This window comes from Neoarius graeffei, chromosome 6 (genome assembly GCF_027579695.1).
Source record: "Neoarius graeffei isolate fNeoGra1 chromosome 6, fNeoGra1.pri, whole genome shotgun sequence".
Taxonomy (NCBI): domain Eukaryota; kingdom Metazoa; phylum Chordata; class Actinopteri; order Siluriformes; family Ariidae; genus Neoarius; species Neoarius graeffei.
This window is the reverse complement of record NC_083574.1, coordinates 89,366,739-89,373,933: the sequence shown is the minus strand read 5'-3', so window position 1 is coordinate 89,373,933 and position 7,195 is coordinate 89,366,739.

Below are 7,195 nucleotides of genomic sequence, written 5' to 3'. Positions count from 1 at the left end.
CAAACTCCACACAGAAAGGCCCCCTGTCAGCCACTGGGCTCAAACCCACAACCTTCTGTGAGGCAGCCATGCTAACCACTACACCACCATGCCACTCCATGAATATTTTTGAAAGTGCAAAAGTATTAAAAATTATGGGAAAGCACCAATCAATTGGTTAAAATGCACTAACCCTATTTTCAGAAAAATGTGGATATCCAAAATGCAGTGAAAACTAAAATCTGTGATTTGTTAATTCACATGAACCTTTTATTTAACTACCAAAGGAACAAAGAAAATATTTTTAATAGTTTCACTTACCAACTTAATTGTATTTTGTAAAAATAAATTGTTAGAATTTAATGCCTGTACCACACTCAAAAAAATTGGGACAGAGGCATTATTACCATTGTGTTAACATCACTTTCCTTTCAATAACACTTTTTAACCATATAGGATCTGATAATACTAATTGTTGCAGTTTTGCAATTGGAATTTTTGTCCATTTTTGCTTGATACAAGACTTCGGCTGCTCAACAGTCCGTGGTCGCTGTTGTCTGATTCTCCTCTTCATGATGCACCATACATTCTGAGTAGGAGACAGATCTGGATTGGCAGCAGGCCAGTCAAGCACATGCACTCTGTGTCAAAGCTACACTGTTGTAGCCCATGCAGATAGAGGCCTGACACTGTCCTGCTCAAATAAGCATGGACTTCCCTGGAAGAGATGTCACCTTGATGATAACATATCTCATCGCATTATCTCTAGCCGCTTTATCCTGTTCTACAGGGTCGCAGGCAAGCTGGAGCCTATCGCAGCTGACTACAGGCAAGAGGCGGGGTACACCCTGGACAAGTCGCCAGGTCATCACAGGGCTGACACATAGACACAGACAAACATTCACACTCACATTCACACCTACGGTCAATTTAGAGTCACCAGTTAACCTAACCTGCATGTCTTTGGACTGTGGTGGAAACCAGAGCACCCAAAGGAAACCCACGTGGACACGGGGAGAACATGCAAACTCCACACATAAAGGCCCTCGCCAGCCATGGGGCTCGAACCCAGACCTTCTTGCTGTGAGGCGACAGCGCTAACCACTACACCACTGTGTTGCCCCATGGTAACATATATCTCTCTAAAATCCCATTATACACCTCTGCATCAATGGTACCTTCACACACATGCAACTCACCCATGTCGTGGGCACTGATGCCCCCCACAGCATCACAGATGCTGTCTTTTGCACCTTTCTCTGATAACAAACTGGATGGTTATGTTCAGCTTTGGCATGAAGAACTCAATGTCCAGTTTTCCATGAAAACAAGCTGAAATGTGGACTCATCTGACCACAGTACATGTTTCCACTGTCTTTAGGTCCATCTGAGATGAGTTCAGGCCCAGAGAAATTGGCAGCATTTCTGCATAGAATTGATGAATGGCTTCTTCCTTGCGTAATACAGTTTCAGGTTGCATTTCTGGATGCGGTGGACTGTGTTAAGTGGCAATGGTTTTTCGAAGTACTCCCAAGCCCATGTGGCTATATTTGTCACATTAGCATGACGGTTTCTCAGGCAGTGCCGCCTGCGGGCTCGAGGGTCACACACATTCAACAGTGGTTTCTGTCCTTGCCCTTTATGCAATGAGATATCTGTAAATTCCCTGAATCTTTTTACCTTTTCACAATATTACATACTGTAGATTTTGAAAGAGCTAAAATATTGCATTGACACATGTTTGTTTTTAATTGATTAACAGTTCTCTCACAAAATTTGGCACAAAGGAGTAAGCCATGACCCATCCTTGCTTGCAAAGACTGAGCCTTTGGTGCATGTTTCTTTTGTACCCTGTCATGTTACCAATTAACCTGCTTATTATGGAATCTTCCAAAATGGTGTTACTTGAATATCCTATAAAATTTTCAGTCTTATTTTGCTTCTTTCCCAACTTTTTTGAGTGTGTTGCAGGCATCAAATTCGAACTTTATTGATCTTTAAAAAAATACAATTAAGTTGGTCAGTAAAACTATAGAAAATATTTTCTTTGTACTTTTGTCAGTTCACATTAATTAACAAATCAGATTTTTTGTTTTTAATGCATTCTGGAAAATATTGCAACTTTTTTGGAAATTGGGTTTGTCAATCTTAATGGTCAAATCATTGTGCTCCATAAATATTTTATTGCAATACAATTGAAAGTGGTGTGTGTGAGTGTGTGTGTTGGGAAAAGTTAGTTTTGCTGTACATCTTTTGGAAGTTTGTTTACTCTCAATTACACTGGTCACGCATACTAAGAGAGAACAACAGAGTATTCTTCTCGAAAAAGAAAAAAAGAAAAAACAAAAGTGCAAATGTAAATCAGATGGAAATTTGCATCCCACTCTAACAGCACCCACTCATATTCTGAGCTTGTGTTTTATGAAGACATTTGCCTCGGATGTTTAAACATGAGGTCAATCCTTTAAAAATTATTTTTAGATTATGCTCAGTGGTGCAGTTGCAACTGCTTTTATTTGGTTTTGTTATGTATTAATTCTGTAAGTGTTGCTTGGGAGGAAAAAAAATCATAATCCTCTGGATAAGTGGCTTCTGAAAAAAATTACCCCTCAATGTCCCTGCTTCAGTCCTGGTGTCAGGTTACTGTCTATGTGGAGGTTCACATATTCTCTCCCTATCTGTGTAGGTTTTCCATGTACTCAGGTTTCCTCCAACACCCGAAAAGATACCATGAGATAAATTGCCTGAAATGTGTGTGTGAATGTGTGTGTGCATGGTGCCATGCGATGCACTGGTTTGCATTCCTACCCCATGTACAGTGTTCCCAGGATAGGGTCTGGATCCACTACATCCCTGACCAGAATAAAGCAGTTACTGAAAGTGAGTAAGTGATTCTGCTGTGAAATCTTCTTATAGTCAATTTCAAATACATAAATCAATCAATCGATCAATTAATCAATCTCAGGCAACATATGATCGTATTTGGGGAGCTGTAAGTAACATACAAACTACAACCTATGTACAAAACTACAACAGGCACCTGAGTTTTACAAAACACAATTTTAAATCAGATAGTTGTCCATTCCTTTTGTAATAGAGTTATGTAACAGAGTTTTATTTTCAGACAGAGACAATTATTTGTCTTTATTGGTTCTGATTAGCTTAGATTTTAATGATCACTGTGTAGGTTGCCTAAATATTTAAATAATATTAGCTGGCATTGAGTGGTATATCAGATATTCCATTCAGCTAGTATGATATTGAACGAGTCAAAGACGCGAGCTGAATGGAATATATACCTGTACCATGAAAAAAAAAGCCAGCCAATATTATTATTATCATTATTATACATACACATTCCTTTCATGATTTCAACGTATCTTTCTCTTTCAAAATTCTCTCAAAATCTTCCATATTTAACGAAGCAAACCTGGCGGCCATGTTTGTTTGCAAATTGTCACAGTCGCTCACTAGCACGGAAGTTTTATTTCTCCGACATGTGATGTCATGTTGTCTTGACAGCCATGCAATATCATAAACCACATTCAACGCTCATTCTCTATTGGGTAGAGTGACGTAGTACATGTAGGATAAGCGAAACATACAATAATAAGGTATAAAGATTTCATACATAAACCTGTAAGTCCTTCAGGCCTGTTCAATGTAAACATTCATCATCTCTAGCCGCTTTATCCTGTTCTACAGGGTCGCAGGCAAGCTGGAGCCTATCCCAGCTGACTATGGGCGAAAGGCGGGGTACACCCTGGACAAGTCGCCAGGTCATCACAGGGCTCAATGTAAACATGCTAGAAGATAACCTAAAAATATTGAGATTAAGATTGGGATTATATGAATTTCTCCCTTTGACCACAGGTAGGAAGAACAAGTTTTGATGAAATAAGGCAGCTCTGCTCTGCATGCACACAGCCCAGGGCCACACTGCCTCCAAAATATTGTGACCTAATAATCAAATGCTTTTTATATTAGTAAACACCATATGTGCCCACCCATTTACATCATCTCAATGAAGATGAGATGATGAAACTCATCATCATCACTACAATGAAGGTTACCTGCTTTCAGAATTTACTAAAGGGAGGCACCTGGTGCTTCTTGCATTGATGCTATTAACTGCCTTGGCCTAATTGGCAAGCTGCTACTCACAAGTTAGCACATGCAGGGACCCTAATGAGCAACCTATTGATTACAGACTAGAGAATTAGCTTTATGCTTCAGGTTTCATTTTACTTCTCATGCGAGCTCTGTTTCAAGTTTTATTCAGTCACTGTAACACCAAAGCAAATTTAAATCAAAATGCTCGGTTGATAACAATGCAGACACACAGATCAGATCTATCCTAGTCTCCCTGCCTCACATGCTTTCTCTGTCGTATTCAATGTTGTAGTTGATGTGAAGTGGTAGCTGTTCACTGTTGTGAGTGTTTTTGAGAGTAAAGAAGTAAAGGGTTGTGGAGAGCCAGACACTTCCAAAACATTGAGTGTTAGGAAGGATGATGTTGCTATGGTAACAGAGGAACCACTGGGCTCTTTTGGCCATTAGCGGTTTTGTAAGATGAGCTTGGCTTGTTTTGGGGCGGTGTGGGTGTATTTAGGTCTCCAGCAAGGTGAAGGCAAATAGGCTTTTGAAACTTGGCTTCTGAGTGAGTGTTTGACTACATATATGGTGCCACTTAGCACTGTATGTGGGATGTTCGCAAAGTGCAGTGCGTTCGAACAAGAGATATCAAATGCCAGTGATTTTCCAGGTCTCACGAGTGCCTGAATTTTTAAATCATTATTTGAGTGCTTTCAGTTAAATTCAATTAAATATAATGTTGCTGTTAGTTCTATATTAGTCATCTAGTCATTATGCTTCTATACCTTGTATATTACATAGACTATAAGTCCAGAAGTTTGCAGACACCTGGAAATCATATCCATACGGTATGTGGTTGTTAACCATCCCATTCCAGTTTTATTCTCCCTTTGCTGTTATAATAACCTCCACTTTTCTGAGATGGCTTTCCACTAGATTTTGGAGCACATCTGTGGGGATTTGCCTATTCAGCCACAAGAGCATTAGTGAAGTCAGACAGAGAAGTCAGGCAAAAAGTCTTAGGGAACTGTCTGAAGTCATTCCTTCTCTCTTTATCCACTTTTATGCAAATATTCCACAATATTGCCAGGTCATCACAGGGCTGACACATAGACACAGACAACCATTCACACTCACATTCACACCTACGGTCAATTTAGAGTCACCAGTTAACCTAACCTGCATGTCTTTGGACTGTGGGGGAAACCGGAGCACCCGGAGGAAACCCACGCGGACACAGGGAGAACATGCAAACTCCGCACAGAAAGGCCCTTGCCGGCCGCGGGGCTCGAACCCGGACCTTCTTGCTGTGAGGTGACAGCGCTAACCACTACACCACCATGCCACCCAGCATAAATTCAATTCAAATAAATTTTATTTGTATAGCGATTTTAACAATGGACATTGTCACAAAGTGGCTTTGCAGAAATATGTAAATTCTGGATATAAATTTTAAACATATATATTTATAAGTGTATCCTTAATGAGCAACCCTGAGGTGACAGTAGTAAGGAACAACTCCGTGAGATGACATGAGGAAGAAACTTTGAGAAGAAGCAGATTCGAAAGAAAACCCATCCTCAGTTGGGTGACAATAGATAGCGTGATTATAAATAATTTGCTTCTATAACTGTCATATATGGTCAAAATGTGCAATTGTGCAACCAGGAAATTCATTATAATTTTGACATGAAGTCTGTTTTGTTCAAGTTATCAACTATTCACTGATGGAGACGAGTGCAAACAAAACTGCTCATGGCAGCTGCAGCCCTAAAACTATCAAGACAGTTGTAATCCTAAGTCATCATGGCAAAACTATTTGTATTAATTGTCCAAAGCCATTTTCTAAGTGTATCTTTAGGCTGGAGTGGCATGGTGGTGTAGTGGTTAGCACAGATGCCTCACAGCAAGAAGGTCCTGGGTTCAAGCCTAGCAGCTGATGGTGGTCTTTCTGTGTGGAGTTTGCATGTTCTCCCCATGTCTGCGTGGGTTTCCTCTGGGTGCTCTGGTTTCCCCCACAGTCCAAAGACATGCAGGTTAGGCTAATCGGTGGCTCTAAATTGACCATAGGTGTGAATGTGAGTGTGAATGGTTGTTTGTCTCTATGTGTCAGTCCTGCGACGATCTGGTGACTTGTCCAGGGTGTACCCCGCCTCTCGCCCATAGTCAGCTGGGATAGGCTCCAGCTTGCCTGCAACCCTGTAGGACAGGATAAGCGACAACAGATAATGGATGGATTTCAATCTTTTAAGATTATTAGTGACACTGTCTGAGATAATCCCGATAAAATGTTGGATGAATTCTATAACAGACTAATGTAATAATGTGTGTTTTCCATGTCAGATTATACAATGAAGATCTTCTCACGACAGACCTGCGATTAAAGAAAACTGCTACATGTCATTAATCGACATGATCCTGTTGTCACGGAACAGACAGGAGAGGAGATCAAATGCACTCAAGCCACAGTTTATTAATAACAGGGGAAAAGGGAGTTGGGAGAATGTGTGAAGTCCAGTGGCAGGAGAACTGAGAGGCAGGGATGGCTGGTGGTGACATCTGAGGTCTCCCATCCAAGTACTGACCAGACTCAACCCTGCTTAACTTCTGAGATCTGACAGGATCAGGTGTAGTCAGAGAGGTGAGGCTGTAGGCTGACAGTACTTGGGTTTCAGGCAGTCTCCCAGCAAGCAGTACCACAGCAGGCCGGAGTTGGAGATCAGGACCAGGCAGATGGAGAGGCAGGCGAGCAGCAGGGCTAAGTGAGCTGGAGATCAGGCGAAGGTACAGGAGAGGCAGGCAAGAGGCAGAGTCAACAGAACGGAAGGCAGATCAGGTTACTGGGGTGGAGAGCAGACAGAGTCAGACGGAACAGGATAATTTCAGGAGTCAGAGTAGTTGGAACACAGAGCAGGTTATCAGGCTGAGAGTTGCAGACGATCTGACACAGAAGCTTGGGAGGACTGCAGCTTAAATACACACGGGGGGAAACAGGTGATCGGTAACAGCCAATGACAGCCACTGGGAGTTAATAAGAGGAAGTGAGTGTGGGTGTGGCCGGTAATGCTGAGTGGAGATGTTACCTGAAGAGAGAAGCCCACAGGTAGGACCATGACAGAAC